Source organism: Ranitomeya variabilis, chromosome 5 (assembly GCF_051348905.1).
Source record: "Ranitomeya variabilis isolate aRanVar5 chromosome 5, aRanVar5.hap1, whole genome shotgun sequence".
NCBI classification, from domain to species: Eukaryota; Metazoa; Chordata; class Amphibia; order Anura; family Dendrobatidae; genus Ranitomeya; species Ranitomeya variabilis.
The window spans coordinates 626,765,208-626,787,231 of NC_135236.1; positions in this window are offsets into that span (position 1 = coordinate 626,765,208).

Below are 22,024 nucleotides of genomic sequence, written 5' to 3' on the forward strand. Positions count from 1 at the left end.
GATTTCTTTTATACAGTTGCAGTTTTAGTATAGAAAATGGAAAAGACGATCAGGCCGATTCATCAAAGCTTTTACACCACAAATGTGACGTAAAAGCTTTGAAAAGTTGCAACATTTTTGTGCAATGCACAGTTAGTCACACAAAATATGCAAAGCAAAGGACAGAGGGGGGTGGAATGTGACGTGACTGTGCCTCCTGTCGAATTAATCAAATTAGACGGCGTTTTCTACCCCAGAAATACCACTGGAAATTCTGGTGCAGTGTGCTTAGGTGCATGAACACTTACTAGAGGCAAGAAATATATTAAGTAACATGTGCCTCTTAATTTGGCGCTGTGTACTCTGTCAAGACTGGCGTAGGGAGAGTGCGGGCTATGCCAGTCTTGTTGAATCAGCCCCTTTATAAGTATTCTTTTGATATATTGCAGTCATCATATTATATAGCTTTGTTACTTACAATTGCTAATTTTTCCTTTCTACCCACTTAATGTTTCTCTTTTCTCTGCTCTATGTAGAAACAGGATGCCTCTTTAGTGTAAAATTATAATTGCTGTGTGGCACTGGATGTGTTACTCTTCACTAACTTTCATGGTTGGAAGCTATGTGAAAGCATCCCTTGTAGATAAGTAAATCACAAGGTGTCCCTATGCTAAGACCCTTCAGTGATCAACTACCAATGGACAAAACTAGCATCAAGTTTTCCCTGCAGCACCACCCATTCAAGTTAACGGGGTTGGTCCTCTAGATGCTCTCTGTAGCTCTTCCACTCTAGGTGAAGAGATGAAGATCCTGAACAAAGAATTCCCTCGGTTTTATCAGAATTTCCCAATAGGATATATTATAGATGAATTTTGTAGACTAGCCAACCCTATTAAGAATGGAAATTAACATTATGCTCAACAATGTGAACTGTCTGGGGGTCCAGTCCTCTGGGTCCTGCAAGGAAAAAGTGTCCCTATGCAATTGCTGACATTGCCGCCCCTAACACTGACCAGGGCCGGTATATAGGACACATTGATAAGCTGTACCCCTTACTGCAATTAGGAGATTCATGAGTGACACAGGAGTAAAATAGGGCAAAGAGAGGCAGAGATGGAGGATATTTATATCGCTGCTCTCTTGTCCTGTCTGACACTGTGTGGGTAATATAGTGATGCCAGGATGAAGGTGATAGGTGTGACATGCGGCTCCGCTGCCTACCGGCACGCATTACTGGCAGCAATGTATGAAGGCTGGAGGCCGAGACAGCTGGAAATATGGAGATTAATCTATCTTTAGCTTGTCAAGTGGAGTAGACTTCATTAATGTACTTTGTATATTCATCCACGTAGGCGTCAAATAAACATCTCTTTTGCAACCAGTAAATGGTCATTTTTAATACAAATATTTAGGTCAGGAAACTGGTTTTGATGTTGTACTGATCTCAACGGTGCACAGCTTGTTAAAGGGACGTGTTCTTCAAAAGCACCATCACTGCCATTGAAAGCATCACAGGGACCAAGGGAGGACTGGGGAGCGGAGGAGACTATCATCAAGTGACTTCGACTTTGACAAAGTATATTGCAGAGCTTTTCTTTTTTTGTTGCATTTTTAGACAACCTCGTTTTCTGTATTCTAGCTCTCGTAAGCAAGCAAGTTTAGGAAAGTTGTAAAACTTTTCATTGGATAAAAAAATAAACCTGCATAAAGCAAGAAACCCTACTTACTGAGAATCATGTCCGCCCAACTTCTAGAGCAATGTGTTGTTTGTGTGAGCAGGGCTCTATTTTTCCTTTCAGGCTTATTGTTGAAGCATCTATTCTAGAATACTTTCCTATGAATATAACAAACCCTTATATCGCCCTATATTTTTATAGATGAAGAAGTGCAATAGTCATTCCGGTTGCCAAGGTTAATTTCCGCAAATGTCTTTATTACGAAGTTGCAGTCATTTTTCTTTCAATTGTATAACACATGAATAGCCACCAGGGGGCTCTTGAAGCACATGATATTTCTCAGTCTTTGCTTTCATTTTGGTTTTAGTCTATGAAACTTAATTGTCCATTTAAAGTGAGCTCTGATAATTAAAAAGTAAAACTTGTATTCAGCATTTTTCATGCAGAGCTCAAATGATTGAATGATAAAAAGATGTTCTATAACTCCAAATTATGAATCATAATTGCACAGAAAACTTTATAATATATTATTAAAACATTCATTTCTTCTTTTTTTCTACTGTAAAGAAATCATTATGGCAGAGCGGCTGTCTTCTTTATTGTAGTAATAAATGTATGGTTATTAAATATAGTACTTACTTAAGAGCCATTATTGTTATACACAAATCCCTGTAGTTATTGACGAGCCTCAACAAAATATATTATATGGAGAGGTAATGTACCATGCACCTTGTAAGTAATACAAGAATTCAGCAGAGCAAACATGTGATGTATGATTCTTCTCATCCGTATCGGATCCCAAAATAATGTCCATTCTCCCGAAGGTGTACGTATCATATATGGGCTTAGTTCAGATTCTAAAAGGTGAAGCCTCAGCATGTAAAGCTTCTGGTGTGTTCAACAAATGTGTTCATTAGCATTGTCACCTGGCACATTCCAAAATTGGGCTAGCTGCAGTGTTCACATCATGTTCCACAGAATGAAATATGAAGCACAAAGACTAGCTTTGTTCCCCCTGCTCAGCTCTGTACTACCTGTGTAACTCTGTACTTAGTGCTCTGCTCTGTACTTAGTGCTCAGCTCTGTACTACCTGTGTAACTCTGTACTTAGTGCTCAGCTCTGTACTTAGTGCTCTGCTCTGTACTTAGTGCTCAGCTCTGTACTACCTGTGTAACTCTGTACTTAGTGCTCTGCTCTGTACTTAGTGCTCAGCTCTGTACTACCCCTGTAACTCTGTACTTAGTGCTCAGCTCTGTACTTAGTGCTCAGCTCTGTACTACCTGTGTACCTCTGTACTTAGTGCTCAGCTCTGCACTTAGTGCTCAGCTTTGTTCTCCCTGCTCAGCTGTGTGCTTCCTGCATAACTCTGTACTTAGTACTCAGCTCTGTACTTAGTGCTCGGCTTTGTACTTAGTGCTCCTCTCTGTACTTAGTGCTCCTCTCTGTACTTAGTGCTCAGCTTTGTACTTAGTGCTTGGCTTTGTATTTAGTGCTCAGCTTTGTACTTAGTGCTCAGCTTTGTACTTAGTGCTCAGCTTTGTACTTAGTGCTCAGCTCTGTACTTAGTGCTCAGCTCTGTACTAAATGCTCGGCTCTGTACTTCTTGGCTTTGTACTTAGTGCTCAGCTCTGTACTTAGTGCTCAGCTCTGTACTTAGTGTTCAGCTCTGTACTTAGTGCTCAACTCTGTACTAAATGCTCAGCTCTGTACTTACTCCTTGGCTTTGTATTTAGTGCTCAGCTCTGTAGGTAGTGCTCAGCTCTGTAGTTAGTGCTCAGCTCTGTACTTAGTGCTCAGCTTTGTACTTAGTGCTCAGCTTTGTACTTAGTACTCAGCTCTGTAACTAGTGCTCGGCTCTGTAACTAGTGCTCGGCTCTGTATTAACTGCTTAACTCTCTACTTAGTGCTTGGTTCTATACTCTCTGCTCCACGCTGTACTTAGTGCTGGACTCTGTACTTCCTGCTCAGCTTTGTACTTTGTGCTCAACTTTCTACTCCCTGCTTTACACTGTTTTACACTCTACTTAGTGCTTGGCTCTGTAGTTAGTGCATGACCCTGTATTTCCTGCTCGACTTTGTACTTCCTGCTCGGCTCTGTACTTAGTTTTCGGCTCTGTACTCCCTGCTTAACTCCATACTTAGTGCTTGACTCTGTACCTCCTGCTCGGGTCTGTACTCCCTGCTTGGCTTTGTACTTCCTGCTCGGCTCTGTACTTAGGGCCCGACTTTATACTCCGTGCTTGGCTCTGCTCTCCTTGCTCGGCCCTGTACTCAGTGCTCAGTTATATACCCCATTTGGCTCTGTACTTCTTACTCAATCCTGTAATTAGCGCTTGGCTCTGTATTTAGTGCTGGACTCTGTACCCCCTGCTCAGCTCTGTAATTAGCGCTCTGCTCTGTACTTAGTGCTCGGCTCTGCACTTCCTGCTTGACTCTGTACTTAGTGCTCAGCACTATACTTACTCCTTTTCGCTGTACTCTCTGCTTATCTCTGTACTGCCTGCTCACTTCTCTACTTCCTGCTTTGCTGTGTAGAGATGAGCGAGGGTGCTCGTTACTCGAGTTTTCCGAGCATGCGCAGGTGTTCTCAGAGTATCTTGGACGTGCTCGTAGATTATGTTTGTGTCCCCACAGCTGCATGATTTGCGGCTGTTAGTCAACCTGAACACATGCAGGGATTGCCTGTTTGTTAGGGAATCCCCACATGTATTCAGGCTGTCTAGCAGCCCCAAATCATGCAGCTGCGGGGACCCAAACATAATATACGAGCAGGCCCAAAATACTCAGAGAACAACCGAGCATGCTCAGAAAACTCAATTAACGAGCACCCTCGCTCATCACTATTGCTGTGTACTCCCTGCTCAGCTGTGTACTCCCTGCTCGGCTCTGTGCAGCATGCTTGGCTCTGTATTCATTGCTGGCAGTATGGCAACAGTGGTCCCATGCTTTTCTAGACTGAACAAGAAGTACAGAGTCCTGTGCATGTTTGGAACAAAAGTGGTAAGGATTAGTAAGGTAGGTATTATTTCATTATTTTACTGTATTGATGTTTATTTTTTTATTTTTCTATTTTAGTGACTGAACAATCCATTTCATTTTTCATTCACTAAGAAGAATCAGATATCTTAGAATTTTATCTGTCATCTGGGCTGCTTGCTGTAGTTTTGATAAAATCACTGTTTTATCAGCAGGAGATTATCCCTAGAGGACTAGTAAACCTGCTGTCATCTAGTCCTACATGATCATGAGCTCTGTACAACCCCACACTACCACTGATTGGCAGCTTTCTGTGTACACTGTGCATAGGCAGAAATCTGCCAATCAGTGATATGAGCGGGTTATTTGAAGCTCAACATTCGTAAAACAAGTAAATCTGCAGCAGATAAAGCAGTGATTTTATCAAAACTGCAGCAAGCAGCCCAGTAAGTGATTCATTGCTTGGATAAGCATCTCTGCCCCTATATCATGCTGCTCTCAGATGTGGTAGCAAACACCTAATGAGAAATTCCCAATGATCTGAAACTGGAAAACAATATACTTTATAGAGTTGCAAAACATTAAACATTTGATGCTGTACAGGATCAGACCTGCAGAGGGCGCATTTGTAATGCGTATATTGTATATCTTATTTATGATAAAATGATTTCTATGTACACTGCTGAAAAAACGTGAGGGAACACATCACATCACAGTATAACCCCAAGTTAATTAAACTTCTGGGATTACAGCTCAGAAATAGAAGTGATTGTGAATTGACTTTACCTGCTTTAGTTCACAAGGCAGTGACATCAGGAGCACTGAAGTGTAGTGATGAGCGAGTATACTAGTTGCTCGGGTGGTCTCCGAGTATTTGTTAGTGTTCGGAGATTAAGTTTTCATCGCCTCAGCTGAATGATTTACAGCTATTAGCCTGCTTGATTACATGTGGGGATTCCCTAGCAATCAGGCAATCCCCACATGTACTCAGCCTGGCTAGTAGCTGTAAATCATTCAGCTGAGGTGATGAAAACTCAATCTCCAAGCAGTCATAAATACTCGGAGACAACCCGAGCGTGCTCTGGAAAACCCGAGCAGCAAGTATACTCGCTCATCACTACTGAAGTGGCAACATCAAGAAAAGGGCCGAAAATTCCTCCTAAAGGGAATAGTTTTGCCGGTGGTGGACAAAGTCGATTACTCTTTCCTTATCCTTCATGACTAATTCTTTAGTTTTGCAGTTAATGTCCTGGTCACTACTGGTAGCATGTGGAGGTATCTGAAGCCCATTCAGGTTGCATGGACAGGACATGGGCCGTGGTGTGAGGAGACCCGGACAGGACCATAAAAAGGCATCGACCCAGCAGCAATTCTGGTATCTGCCTCTTTGTGTGCGGAGGAACATGAGGCGCACTGCCAGATCCCTACAATATGACCTTTATGAGGGTGACATGAGGGCCCAACGTCGTGTGGTGAAACCTGTGCTCACAGCCAATGCTATGCGTGCAAGTTAAATTGGCATTTTCCAGAGAGCACCAGAATTGGCCGGTTCACCATTGGCACCTCATTATCTTTACAGATGAGAGCAGGTTCACACTGAGCATATTTGACAGATGTAAAAGATCTTCTAGAGCTGTTGTGGTGAATGTTATGCTGCCTGGAACATCAACCAGCATGACCAGGTTGGCAGTGAGTCAGTGATGGTCTGTGCAGGAATATCCTTGGAGAGTCACAAAACCTTCACGAGAAACCAACAGTACCCTGACTGCAATTAGGAATCCAATGTGTGATTTCACCTCCAATCCATTTATATATGTCTTTAGCTCTTTCAAACATGGCCATTATGTTCCTCTGCTACTGAGAAATCAATGTTTGAACTGATATGCAAATAAGGCTGAAGACCTATAGTAGATATGAAGCCTCTGTCACTCCAGCTCTATTTCCGACTCTGCGCTGCCTGCTTTTGCTTGGCTGACAGCCTCTATGCTGTGTGAGTTCAGGCAAAAGAGCCATCAGTCAAGCATTGGGAGGCCGCACTGGGCGGGGAATAGAGCTGGAGTGTCAGAGGCTCTAGCTCTACCATAGCTCTTCAGCCTCATTTGCATATCAATTAAAAAGTTAATTTCTTAGTAATGGAGATGAGGACTGGCCATGTAAAGGTATTGCTTGACTTGTCTTTGAAAGAACTACATGAGAATACACATAATTTGGGGTATGAAATCCTGCCGACAGTTTCACTAAAGTGTTCACATTGTACTGAGTGGTGAATTAACAGATGTATAGAATTGGGTGAGAACATAATAGAGGAAAGGTGGTAGAGGCGTATCTAGGGGAGCAGTCAGGGCATATGCCCAGGTCGCAGCCGGCAGGGGGCGCTGTCGGGCCACCTAATGCAGCAGTCCAAAGTGTCTCCCCTGGCGGCTGCATTCTACCACCCCCCGGACTGAGACTCGGCCCTTCATGGGATAACGCTGCTGACGTCACTCGCTGGCGCTCAGAGGTGCACATTGGTGGTAAGTGCTCCGCGTTAGTGGAGCTGAAGACACCAAAGATTGGGAGGGTATTTATTGCCATGGGAATGTGATTACTATGTGTGCGTATATCTACTGTGTGGGGGGGTATTACTGTGTATGTGCGGGGGTATTTACTATGTGAATGAGGGTATTTACTACCATGAGGGGAGATATTTATTGTGTGGTAGGTATTTACTGCTGTGGGGGGGGGATATTTACTGTGTGGGGGTATTTACTGTGTGTGGGAGGTATTTACTGCCTGGGGTTATTTACAGTGTGAATGTGGACACAGTGTGAGAAGCGGAAAAATGTATGCAGACACAGTATGGGGAGCGAGGCTGATGGGATGGGTGCAGGCACAATATGGGGAGCTGAGGGAATGTGTGAGAAGACAGTATGGAACATGAGAGGATGAATGTATAAGGTGGGCGGGCAAAGCGTATGAGGAGACTATTTAAAGGAATAGTGTGAGGAGACAGTATGGCGGAAGAAAAGTGTCAGTAGGCACAGAATAGAGACTGAGTAGTGTGGAGGGTAGCATGGGGGCAAGGGCACAGTGAAGAGGGGGAGTGTGGTGAGGGAGCATAGTATAGAGGCTGGGCTCTATAGGGGGCACCCAATATGGAAAGGAGGGGGCAGTATGGAGAGCATGTACCACAAGAGGGACAGTGTGGGGGTCATATTTTGTGCAGGGAATATAGTGAGGGGCAATTATTGCAATTATTTATTTAGGGGCTCAACGTAGGGCAGATATTTATTTCAGGAGCATTATAATGACACTGCTATCTTTAAGGGTGTCGTGTGGTGATGCGCTGCAGAAGACCAAAAAAGATGGAAACCTGCAGAGATGGCTGTGGATTAGAAAACTCATCATGGAGTCTGGACAAGGTGAAGAAAAGAAGGAGAAGACTCCAGAGACGACATCATCTATCAGATACCTGAATGAAACTGTTTTTTTTTCGGTTACTGACTAATTCTCATATTTTTATTTGTTAGGAGCATTAAAGGGGTTGTCCAAGTTTGTGATGAGTCTGCAGTAAATCTATGTGGCTGCAGACTTCTGAATTCTCACAGTGCACACAGCACGCTGTTAGGATTCTCTCACGCCAATGATTTGCATAGATACAGTCACGTGCCGACTAGACGTGTGGCCTCACTCAATGAAAATGAAGTTAGCGAGGTCAGACACGTCTAGTCGGAATGTGCCCAGAAGTATCCAAATCACATACTTGTGCAAGGGAGAATCCTAAAAGTGTGCAGTGCATGTGTCATGCTGCTGCAGTGCAGTGTAACGCAACCTCCACCAGAGGGAGCTTGAGAGGGAAGTGAGACTGCGTACACAGAGAACTCCATAAAGCAGCCACACAGGTGCCAACAAGTGGCGAGAGAGTGGTCAAACAAGCCAAGTCAGAAACCGTTCAGATGCAAAGTACAAAAAGGAGTAAGAAGTATACGTGGTCAGGGGCAAGCCAGGGGGTTCAGCAACGGTTGAAAGCAGATAAGGCAAAGACAGAAAGCAGAAACAAGTCCGAATACAGGCAGAGTCAGAAACCAGATAATATAACCGAGAAACAGAGAAGCGCTTGGAAAAGGGCAGACAGAGGAAGACAACAGACACGGGGCATGTCAGGGATCACAGCAGGACAAATCAAGGGTTTCCAGAGTCAGGCTCACACGCCGAAGGCAGAACTATAGCTGACACTGCCAGCAAGATTCATGGGAGCTGAATAGCAAACCTGAACCCAGAATGAGGCAGAGCAAAGTTAACCCTTGACAGAATCCACCAGAAAAAGGCCAGACAGGAATAAACCCTGGAACGGATCATGACAGCATGCACTGTGAGTATTCAGAAGCCTGCAGCCACCTATAGTGACTGAAGACCTTCATCCCCAACCTGGACACAGCCTTTAATGATAAAATGAAGCCCTGTAGCCAATCCGAACAGTGTGTAATATCCTCACTGTCAGGATTCAGCTCTGCTGGTTCCAGGAGTCATCACTTGGCTGCGTCACTCATGCGATTTTCATACTTACGCTGTTACGTGACAACAAGCTTCTCTTCTGCTTCTCTCAGTTTTTCACTGATCATTGAATTATGAAGAGCAGCTCGTCGGCTCGTGAATAAGTGTCAACATCCCTTATGTGCTAGGAGTGGGTGGGTAGATACACCTTTGAGGGGTGGTCAGTAAATAGAATAGTTAGGGAAGAATGAAGGCAGTGGGGGTAACATGGAAGTCTCTGTCGGGCTGCATTACTTACACATCATTTATCAGATACATTATAATGAATGGTTGGGTTCGCACAGAAGATGAACAGACGTGTTGTTGTGCTCGTCGGTTGACTTTTATGGCTGAGATTTTTGCAGATGTCTACGGATCCTGATATATGAGCATCTTATATCTGACTCATAGCCGCACTTCATCGCTCAATGCATGTCTTACAGAAGATGTAGAAAAGCTGCGGATTCTTGCATAAGCAACTTCTCGATACCTCTGGGACCGCGCGAGTAATAATTTTTACATATTCTTTTTTTTTTGTCTGGAGAATCTGACAGCATATTAAAGCAACGTGATGAGAAATCTGCAACGGATTGGAGCATAACCTCTTAAATGTATTTTGGATGTTACTGGTGTTTTTGAGGATTAAAGTCTTTGGCAAGTCAAGAATATGAGCCGAAAAAAGTGGACTTGCATTTCACAGTCTCTGTATGAGCATGGATCATTATTAGTGAGGGTCCCATTATCATGGATCATCATCCAAAAGGCACAGGTTCATGTGATGTATAGGTGTTACCTAAAGAATCTGGGCCCAATGCAAAAATATCTATTAACGGGGTAGTCCACTACTCGGATATTGATATTCATCAATATTGGATTGGTGGGTGTCTGGTAGTCGGACGTAAACAGGGTATGCAGAGCCACAGCACAGCGCTACATGTTTTAGTGGCTACTCCTGGTACTGCAGATCAGATCCTATTCAAAATGACCCCCAATGATCTGACATTGATGTCTTACATTGATAGTGGAAACCCCCTTTATATCTACCTGCTAGATATAGACTAGGAGGATACAGTCTGCTTTAAATAAAGAAACATAGATTGTGGACATTTATGAAAATTGATTCAATGATAAATTGGAGCCGTTGCCATAGTAACCAACCATGTTACCAAGTAGAATGTAATTGGTTGCTATGGGCAACTGCTTCACTTCACATTTACAATGCTTTTTATAATATTTTAGTCAGACCGAATAGAATTTAGACCAAATCAAGATGTATACTATGTAGCAGGAGGGCTGGGAATGGGTTAATAATTAAAAATGGTTATAATCATCTGTCCTAGGCTTGCACCTCATCATTACTACTCCTGGAGCTCACCACCCAGTCCTCCACTTGCGTAAGATCAGCCTTCTCTTCGGTATTTGGTCTGAATCTTCCGGTGCTGACCAGGCCTCACGTGGTTACACGGGGTGAGTCAGAGGCAGAAGGTCTGGACCAAAGACCAAAAAAAAATCAATTTGAAGCACCTGTAGGACAGGTGATGGGTGGGACTATTTTACTTTGCTAACCCCTTTTAGATTGGCGGCCATTTTGCTGAATTTATGCTAATCGAATCCACAAAACATCATGAAATTGGTGGTGAATTCAATCTCTAATCATTAACCATGATTCATTGTCATTCGTGCGGCCAGTATAAATGGCTTGTCCAGGATTATAACATTGATGGCCTATCCTTAGGAAGGGTCAACAATTTCAAATCCATGGCGGTGTGACAGTCAACACCCCGACGCTGGTCAGCTGTTTCCGGTGTCTCGGCAGCAGAGCTGCACAGCACAGCTTTGGCAACTGTATAATGGTCGTGGACGGATTCTGCACATCCGTCGCCTACTCAATCCAGTCGGGGGCGGATGTGCAGTGCCTGACGCGGCCACTCTTCCATTGATGAAGTTGTGCAGTTTTGGTGGCCGTAGACATCAGGAACAGCTGGTCAGTGCGGGTGACGGGTGTAGCACCCCACCGATCAGACATTGATCACCTGTTCCAAGGATAGGCCATCAATGTTACGGACAACCCCTTAAACTAAAGTAGCGTTTCCCTTTAAACCGACCTCAGTGACATAAAATCCAAACTCCACAAACTTTAGTAATCAAAGGCTGACAAAGAATCACAAATTTTCTCTAGAAATGACGGCTGGTTTATGATTCCACCTGCTTTCTGCGGTCCTGAAAAAACGTGAAGACGTTAATAAATCCTCCATAACTCCCCCAGTCCTGTCAAGACAACGACACAGACGAGCATTTGTATTCCAAACAACATGGGCAACAAATCACTTTTTATTGTACATTCCACCACAAGCAGATGAACTCGCTTTTAATCTATTTTTCTTGATTTGTTAAAGTACTGCTAAGCAGTGGATTTCAGCTGAGAGTAGATAATGGGGGAATTTGGAAACTGGATATTTGACTCCGATTTTTATTTTCTAGCGAGTTAGCGAATCACAGCATCGGCGGTTTACACCTTCACGTACGAATCAGCAACATCTGGACGAGACCCTCTGGTGCTTTCCCTACGAGGAGGCAAAGTTGACTGTAACATATGTCTGCTCTTCCGAATAAGATGCCAAAGGATGAATTCCTTCCCTGGAGCTATATCAGCTCAGCCTTTCATTTCTTCATCCCACCATTTTTCTTATTATAGGATGATTGCAATACACACAGGTAGTCAGGGGAACAAGACGGTATGTATTAAATGAGCTAATCCCGAACACATATTGTCAAGAAGAGCATCCATAAAAAATGTATTTCTCCAGAAATTGAAGCACCGGCTGAACACAAATGAATCCGCAGCATGCTAATCAGCTGTATTAAATGCCCACCTTTAGACTTAGCAACCAGGGAGGGAGGTGGGATCCAGCGCACAGACTGATGCGAGTGATTAGAGGCCTGTATCACTTATCATTGCACCTGTCAGCTACTATTTTAATACAATAAGGCCCTTAGGATATCAATTAGGGTACAGTAACCATGATTGATGGTGGTGGGGAAAGCATACATTCACTGTGAAATTTGTCGTGTCACATACAGCTATTTTCAAAATTCTACGTTTGCATCTCCGGAGTCGACCAGCGCCGATTTCACATCAATTATAATGGAAATTCAGACAGCGCCTATTATAATTTAGGATAGAGTCAGTGTCTGATTTATGCTGGCATCATCAGCATAAAGTAAAATGGCTGCAAATTAAAGTAAGCTGTTGTCAACGGTCTTTCCTAGTAGGGTGTGAAAATGGATGAATGACATCGGTCTTATATTTCTGGAGACTATAAGCCTCCTTCCCTCCAGGGATTAATGTGCCTATAGGTAAATCTAAATAAACAAAACTGTTCCATAGCCAATGTAGAAATAAATTATTCACAAAAACGTTTGTGAAAAATAAACTCAAGGACTGTGATTAAAATATATATTTTAATTGATACAATTATTATTTAAGAAGCTACTCCTATCTAACACTATAACTTTATTTCCCCTGATAAAGCCATCCAGGCGAAACATGTTGGGAAGGCTTTTATGTTTAACTAGATGGTAGCCCGAGTCTAAGGCATGGGGTATTCTAGAATATGTATGTAGTTTATTTATGAAGATTTTAGAATAATACATCGAATACACAGGATTCGGCCGGCCGTGACCAATTAGCGAAGCGTGGTTCAAATCCCGTGCCAATTCACGGACTTAGCCTGTCGCTGATTGTTCGCGGCCGGCCATGTAGTATATAACAGCCCACGTAGTATATTGCACAGCCATGTAGTATATTGCACAGCCACATAGTATATAGCACAGCCACGCAGTATATAGCACAGCCACGTAGTATATAGCACAGCCCATGGAGTATATAGCACAGCCCATGGAGTATATAGCACAGCCACGTAGTATATAACACAGCCCACAGAGTATATAGCACAGCCCATGGAGTGTATAACAGCCCACGTAGCATATAACACAGCTCACGTAGTACATAACAGCACACGCACGCAGTATATAACACAGCCCACATAGTGTATAACACAGCCCACATAGTGTATAACACAGCCCACGTAGTGTATAACACAGCCCACGTAGTGTATAACACAGCCCACGTAGTATATTGCATAGCCCACGTGGTATATAGCACAGCCCATGCAGTATATTGCACAGCCCACGTAGTACATTGCACAACTCACATAGTATATTGCACAGCCCACATAGTATATTGCACAGCCCACGTAGTACATTGCACAGCCCACGTAGTATATTGCACAGCCCACGTAGTATATTGCACAGCCCATGTAGTATATAGCACAGCCCATGTAGTATATTGCACAGCCCACGCAGTACATTGCACAGCCCACATAGTATATTGCACAGCCCATGCAGTACATTGCACAGCCCACGTAGTATATTGCACAGCCCACGTAGTACATTGCACAGCCCACGTAGTACATTGCACAGCCCACGTATTATATTGCACAGCCCACGTATTATATAGAACAGCCCACGTATTATATAGCACAGCCCACGTATTATATAGCACAGCCCACATAGTATATTGCACAGCCACATAGTATATTGCACAGCCCATGTAGTATATTGCACAGCCCACACAGTATTTAGCAATGTGGGCATCATATCCCTGTTAAAAAGAATTAAAATAAAAAATAGTTATATACTCACCTTCCGTTGGCCCCGGATCCAGGCGAAGCGGTTACCGACGCTCCTCGCGCACTCCAGTCCCAAGAGTGCATTGCGGTCTCGCGAGATGATGATGTAGCGGTCTCGCGAGACCGCAATGCATGGAGCGGTCACCGGAACGTCGCGAGGAGCGGGAAAGGCCAGTTCTGGATCCGAGGGGCCGACGGACGGTGAGTATATAACGATTTTGTATTTTTTAAATTATTTTTAACATTAGATCTTTTAACGATTGATGCCGCATAGGCAGCATCAATAGTAAAAAGTTGGTCACATGGGGTTAATAGCAGCGGTAACGGAGTGCGTTACCCGCGGAATAATGCGGGCCGTTACCGCTGCCATTAACCCTGTGTGAGTGCTGACTGGAGGAGATTATGGAGCGGGCACTGACTGCGGGGAGGAAGGAGCGGCCATTTTGCTGCCGGACTGTGCCCGTCGCTGATTGGTCGTGGCCGTTTTGCTGCGACCAATCAGCGACTTGGATTCCCATGACAGACAGAGGCCGCGACCAATGAATATCCGTGACAGACAGACAGAAAGACAGAAGGACAGACGGAAGTGACCCTTAGACAATTATATAGTAGATAGCAAGCGTGGAGGTTGATATATCTATAGCACAATAAATATAATGTCACAGGCTACAGCTATGACGAGACGATTAATAGAATTCCCATAAAATGTACTGATATAGGAATAGAGGAAGTCTAATAATGCAGAACACTAAATAGAGAATAAGAATCTGTTAATATCAGTGTAGACCAGATTCAACAACTACACCTATGTTTTTAAGAGTTGACAGTTTCTTAAATATTAATCAAAAGTTAGAGGTTAGTCACAGTTCTAGAGCTTTTTTCCCCTATGGACAATATGTTTTTGTGGGACTATTCACCTTATTGAAAAAAATCTTTAAAGGGATCCTGTCAGCACATTTGACATATAAAACTAGTGGTATGGCTGCACTGGCTATTATCCCCCGATGAAAATGATACCTTTTTTGTAGCGATTAGATGTACCAGTTATGAAAAATATAGCTTAGAAATCATATGCAAATCAGGCTGGATATGCACTGGAGGCGTGTCAATGCACTGGAGGCGTGTCAATGCACTGGAGGCGTGTCAATGCACTTCAACTGCTTCTTCTAAGTGCACTGACATTGCCCAGTGCATTTCCAGCCTGATTTGCATATGGCTTCTATGCTAGATTGCTCATGAATGGCTCATCAGATTTCTATAATAAAGGATCATTTTTATTGCAAGATAGCGCCTAATCATTACTTTATAAATTTGCTGACTGGTTTCCTTTTAACTTTTGGTAAATTGAGGCTTGATCTTCAGGGCACCTGGTCATGTAATGTTACAGTAAAATCATAGGTTTCTATAACCCTAATGTTTAGCTTTTCGTAATTAACCCTAAGATGACATAAGCGTTAAACAACTATGAAATTTATGCAAGTGTTCTGCTACTCTTTATACCATTGCGTTTTCATGACATATCTAAAAATTCCACAATTTAACCATGACAAATAGTTTTATCAGCTGGAGATTATCACTAAAGGACTAGCAAACCTGCTGTCTTGTAGTCCTCCATATTCATGAGCTCTGATTGGCAGCTTTCTGCCTATGCACAGTGTACACAGAAAGCTGCCAATCAGTGGTGTGGGTGGGGTTTTACAGAGCTCAGCATCTTAGCTCTGCTAGATCTGCTCAGTTGCTATTCATTTGAAAAAACGTACTAATTGGCTGAATTCCTTCTGTTACTTCTTAGCCTGAACCAATGTGATTTCTTACATTTTGCTGTCTAAACTACTAATACGGGTGTATGCTATTTGGATAGCAAATGAGTCCGGTAGTAAATGTAAAGGGAAATCAGACACCACATATTATTATTGATTTCCCCTTTAAATATACTAGAAAACATGTCATATATGTCATCCTGAGCCATCTAGTATGTTTTTAAAGGTCAAAATGAGTCTAAGCAAATTGATTTTTTCATTCAAATACCTTGTAAATTTTTATCAAATGTCTATACCTGTCACTGACTGAATAGGATTTATGTAATTTAGTCCGACAGTCTTCAGATATTAGATCATTTTGACTATTGCATCATACTGTAATATTATATCACTCGAAAGCTGGAGGAATATATTTTATAGAAAATATATTAACCTTATTGGTTTTGGTAATGACTTATGGCATCAGTTTCTAATTATATGTTATACTGTAATTAATATAATGTAAGAATAATTTGCTCAGGAGCGTATATAAAAATCATGGCATATATGAATATATATTCGACAGGGTGGTGACAGAAGAGCATATCATCTCACAAATTTGCAACTTTTACAAAGAAATGTTCTTCCTACTGAAGACCTAGATTCCCCTTTCATTGCACCCATAAAGTAACGCAGTATGATCCCCAACTGTGGCCCCCACACAGCCCTCCATGCAGTATAATGGATCTACATACAGAATACTGGCCCTACACCTCCACAATGTATGATGGCCCACACTATCCCTCCAAACAGTATAATGGTCCCCGCACAGCCCTCCACACAGTGTGATGGACCCCACACAAACCTTGACACTGAATAACTGCTTGCATACAGTATAATCGCCCCACATAGCCCTCCATAAAGTATAAATTCTTACTCATAGCCCTCCAAATATTACAATATCCCCCACATAGCCCTCTAAACATTATAATGGCTGCCACATAGCCCTCTATATAGTATAATGGGCCTCACATACCCCTTAATATAGTAGGATGCACCACATAGTCCTCCATACAGTATACTGCTCTCCCCATAGTCTTCCATGCAGTATAATGCTCTCCACATAATTCTCCAAACAGCGTACTACACTCCTATAGCCCCCCATACAGTATACTTCTCTCCCCATAGTCTTCCATACAGTATACTGTACTACCCATAGTCCTCTATACAGATTACTGCACTCCCCATAGTCCTCCATACAGTATACTGCACTGCCCATAGTTCTCTATACTGTACAGCATAGTGCACTCCCCATAGTCCTCCATGAAATGTAATGCACTCCTCATAGTCCCCCATACAGTATAATACTCTCCCCATTGTCCTCTATACAGGATACTGCACTTCCCATAGTCCTCCATACAGTAAAATGGCCACCACAATAAAAAAATACTCACATCTCCTCCTTGTTCCCCGAGTGCTCCGGTCTCTGCAGCAAGTGTTCTGAAGTGCCGCATACCTCAGCGCAGCGGACACCATGTAATGACATCATTGCGCCTACTGTGCTGAGATGTCAGACTCCGAGGAAGAATGATGGAGGAAAAAGTGTCTACTGAAGCTCCCTCCTCCATCATTGCTTTCAACTGTATCGGCATCAAAGAGGCCCATACAGTTGAATGTACAATGATGGGGGACTAGCACAGGGCTCCCATGACTCACGGGCCCCTTAGCGGCCACGTGGCCTGCTGCCATTGCTGGCATGCCACTGCCTTTGCTCTTTTACCAGACTTAAGTAGTGCAATGTTGTATTCAGTCTTTACTTACTGTAAAAATGATAAAAAAGATTTCTTTACATTATACAATTACCATCATGGCCAAAAGTGTTGGCACCCTTTACACTGCTCCAGAAAATGAACTATTTCTCCCAGAAAATTATTGCAATTACATGTTTTGTTATACACATGTTTATTTCCTTTGTGTGTATTGGAACAACACAAAAAAACAGAGAAAAGGCAAATAGGACATAACACACACAACCCGAAAAATAGGCCAGACAAACTTGTTGCCACCTTTCCAAAATTGTAGATAATTGTAGATAATTGTAGATGTTTCAAGCACGTGATGCTTGTTCAAACTCACCTGCGGAAAGTAACAGGTGTGGACAATGTGAAAATCACACCTGAATCCAGATTAAAAAGTGGAAAAGTTGACTGAATGTTTACATTGTGTGTCTGTGTGTGCCATAGTAAACATAGAGACATTAAAGGCAAAATAACAAGCCATAATATGATGACATGATGGAATAGGGAGTCTTGAACCATGATTGGCCACTGAACCCTGTCCTTAGTTTGCTGACCGGCTTTAGACATGAACATAACATAACATAACATAACATAACATAACATAAATACACAGGAAAAGCTGGGCCAAGGCGAAGGAGACAGACCTTGGCTAGGTGATGAGCATGGGTGGCAAACACACTGGCCAGCGATGATGTACGTACCACTTCTCCAGAGTGACCAGGTTAGTATGTAACACCTTCCTATTTTTTAAGCATAGATCATACGCTGTGATGAATCTTTGTTAAAATCTTTGTGCATTTCATTGATTCATTTCATTTTTGCTGCAGATTTCATCCTATGCATAGCAAAAGGTGAAATCTGTTGTGAAAACCTGTGACAAATTCTTGACGAAATTGACAGGCTATCCAATAGAATATCTTTTACTATATTTGAATGAAGATTTTTTTAAATAAACTATTATTGTGTCAACTAACAGCTGAATAACTGGGTTTGAACACAATTGTGTACCAGTGCCTGTACCTCTTTAGCAATAGCTGTTTGGTGCTTTTGTTACTATGTGTTTCTGGAATATTGGGGTTACACACCTGTCCTGGGTATCCCTGGCTCTTCTTCCTTCACCTCAGTCTGCTGCCCTCTGCTGAGCTCCACGTTGGGATTTGTAGGTTTCTCAGTTTCGCTCAGTGACAGCATCTCCATGGTCTTTAGTCCTATTAAAGACCCATTAAAAAATACCCTTGTGGATTAGAATTGAGATTCAAGACTTTAGTTTGGTGTACTCTATCTTGTGTTCAAAACCATGCTTTGATTTGCTTCATTCCCTGCTGACTTTCATTTCATCTGTCCTGCTGCTCCAACGATTCCTGAGTGTGTCACGCCCACTCTCACCACGTGCCATTCTGCCAGCTTTGCCAATGCTCGGGGTCCATGTACCTACCTTGGCCTTAGTGGGTCCATTTCCCAAGGTGAGCCTAACAATTGGTAACTTTGTCTTTTCCCCTGTTCTGGACTCACTCTAGTTCTCTTATGAGGTTTTTGGTCATGAGTCGGTGCTAGTGATGAGCGAGTGTGCTCGTTACTCGGGTTTTCCGAGCATGCTCGGGTGTTCTCCAAGTATCTTGGGCATGCTCGTAGATTTTGTTTGTGTCGCCGCAGCTGCATGATTTGTGACTGTTAGACAACCTGAACACATGGAGGATTGCCTGTTTGTTAGGGAATCCCCACATGTATTCAGGCTGTCTAGCAGCTGCAAATCATGCAGCTGCGGGGACACAAACATAATCTACGAGCATGCCCAAGATACTCGGAGAATACTCGAGCATGCTCGGAAAACTCGAGTACCGTGCACACTCGCTTATCAGTAGTCGGTACACTTCCCAAGGCGCTACTCTGGATTGCAGCTCGTTTCTCCAAATCACCCCTTCTGAGTCACAGAAAGCCTCACTACCTACCATAATGCTGGACAAATAAAAGGACACAATAATAAATTGACTGACCCCATTGCACGCTAGCCCTATCTCTCTGCACCACCCTTGCTAGATCTTTGCCCACCCATACAGTCCTTTTCCCTTTCCTGTGTGCACCAGGACCTCTCTCCTTCCCATTAAGGTCCTGGTTCCCTCTGCGGGACTCTGCAGATATTTGACACTTTACCCCCAAGGGTGGTTTCCACGTTAATGACCGGGCCAATTTTTACAATTTTGACCACTGTCCCTTTATGAGGTTATAACTCTGGAACGCTTCAACGGATCCTAGTGATATTGACATTGTTTTCTCGTGACATATAGTACTTCATGTTATTAGTAAAATTTCTTTGATATTACCTGCATTTATTTGGCGAAAATTTTGAAAATTTCGCAACTTTCCAACTTTGAATTTTTATGCCCTGAAATCACAGAGTTATGTCACACAAAATACTTAATAAGTAACATTGCCCACATGTCTACTTTACATCAGCACAATTTTGGAAATACCCAAGTGTGACACCATTCTAAAAACTGCACCCTCCCAAGGTGCTCAAAACCGAATTCAAGAAGTTTATTAACCCTTCAGGTGTTTCACAGGAATTTTTTGGAATGTTTAAAAAAATGAACATTTCACTTTTTTTCACAAAAAATTTACTTTAGCTCCAATTTGTTTTATTTTACCAAGAGTAACAGGAGAAATTGGAACCCAAAGGTGCTTCACAGAAGTTGATAATGTAGAGCTGTAATAATAAAAAATCATATTTTTTCACAAAAATGATTTTTTCGCCCCCAATTTTTTATTTTCCCAAGGGTAACAGAAGAAATTGAACCCCAAAAGTTGTTGTGCAATTTGTCCTGAGTACGCTGATACTCCATATGTGGGGGTAAACCACTGTTTGGGCGCATGGCAGAGCTCGGAAGGGAAGGAGCGCTGTTTGACTTTTCAGTGCAAAATTGACTGGAATTGAGATGGGACGCCATGTTGCGTTTGGAGAGCCCCTGATGTGCCTAAACATTGAAACCCCCCACAAGTGACACCATTTTGGAAAGTAGACCTCTAAGGAACTTATCTAGATGTGTGGTGAGCACTTTGACCCACCAAGTGCTTCACAGAAGTTTATAATGTAGAGCTGTAAAAAAAAAAATCATATTTTCTCACAAAATAAGATTTTCACCCCCAATTTTGTATTTTCCCAAGGGTAACAGAAGAAATTGGACCACAAAATTTGTTGTGCAATTTGTCCTGAGTACGCTGATACCCCATATATGGGAGAAAACTACTGTTTGGGTGCATGGCAGAGCTTGGAAGGGAAGGAGCGCCGTTTGGAATGCAGACAGATGGAATGGTCTGCAGGCATCACATTGCGTTTGCAGAGCCCCTGATGTACCTAAACAGTAGAAACCCCCCACAAGTGACCCCATAGTGAAAACTAGACCCCCCAAGGAACTTATCTAGATGTGTTGTGAGAACTTTGAACCCCCAAGTGTTTCACTACAGTTTTTTTTTTCCACACAATTTATTTTTTAGCCCCCGGTTTTGTATTTTCCCAAGGGTAACAGGAGAAATTGGCCCCCAAAAGTTGTCCAATTTGTCCTGAGTACGCTGATACCCCATATGTTGGGGTAAACCCCTGTTTGGGCGCACGGGAGAGCTCGGAAGGGAAGGAGCACTGTTTTACTTTTTCAACGCAGAATTGGCTGGAATTGAGATCGGACGCCATGTTGCGTTTGGAGAGCCCCTGATGTGCCTAAACAGTGGAAACCCCCCAATTCTAACTGAAACCCTAACCCAAACACACCCCTAACCCTAATCCCAACCTTAACCCTAACCAAACCCCAACCCTAATCCCAACCCTAGTCCCAACCGTTATTGTAATCCAAACCCTAACTTTAGCCCCAACCCTAACCCTAACTTTAGTCCCAACCCTAACTTTAGCCCCAACCCTAACTTTAGCCCCAACCCTAACCCCAACCCTAACTGTAGCCCTAACCCTAACTTTAGCCCCAACCCTAACCTTAACTTTAGCTCCAACCCTAACCCTAACCCTAACTTTAGCCCCAACCCTAACCCTAATGGGAAAATGGAAAGAAATACATTTTTCAAATTTTTTTTATTTTTGCTAACTAAGGGGGTGATGATGGGGGGGTGTGATTTACTTTTATAGCGGTTTTTTTAGCGGATTTTTATGATTGGCAGCCGTCACACACTAAAAGACGCTTTTTATTGCAAAAAATAGTTTTTGCGTCTCCACATTTTGAGAGCTATAATTTTTCCATATTTTGGTCCACAGAGTCATATGAGGTCTTTTTTTTGCGGGACAAATTAACGATTTTATTGGTACCATTTTCGGGCACATGACATTTTTTGATCGCTTTGTATTCCGATTTTTGTGAGTTAGAATGAACAAAAAACTGCTATTCATGAATTTCTTTTGGGGGGGCGTTTATACCACTCCCCATTTGGTAAAATTGACAAAGCAATTTTATTCTTCGGGTCAGATCGATTACAGCGATACCTCATTTATATCATTTTTTTATGTTTTGGCGCTTTTATGCGATAAAAACTATTTTATATAAAAAATAATTATTTATGCATCACTTTATTCTGAGGACTATAACTTTTTTATTTTTTCGTTGATGATGCTGTATGGTGGCTCGTTTTTTGCGGGACAAGAAAACGTTTTCAG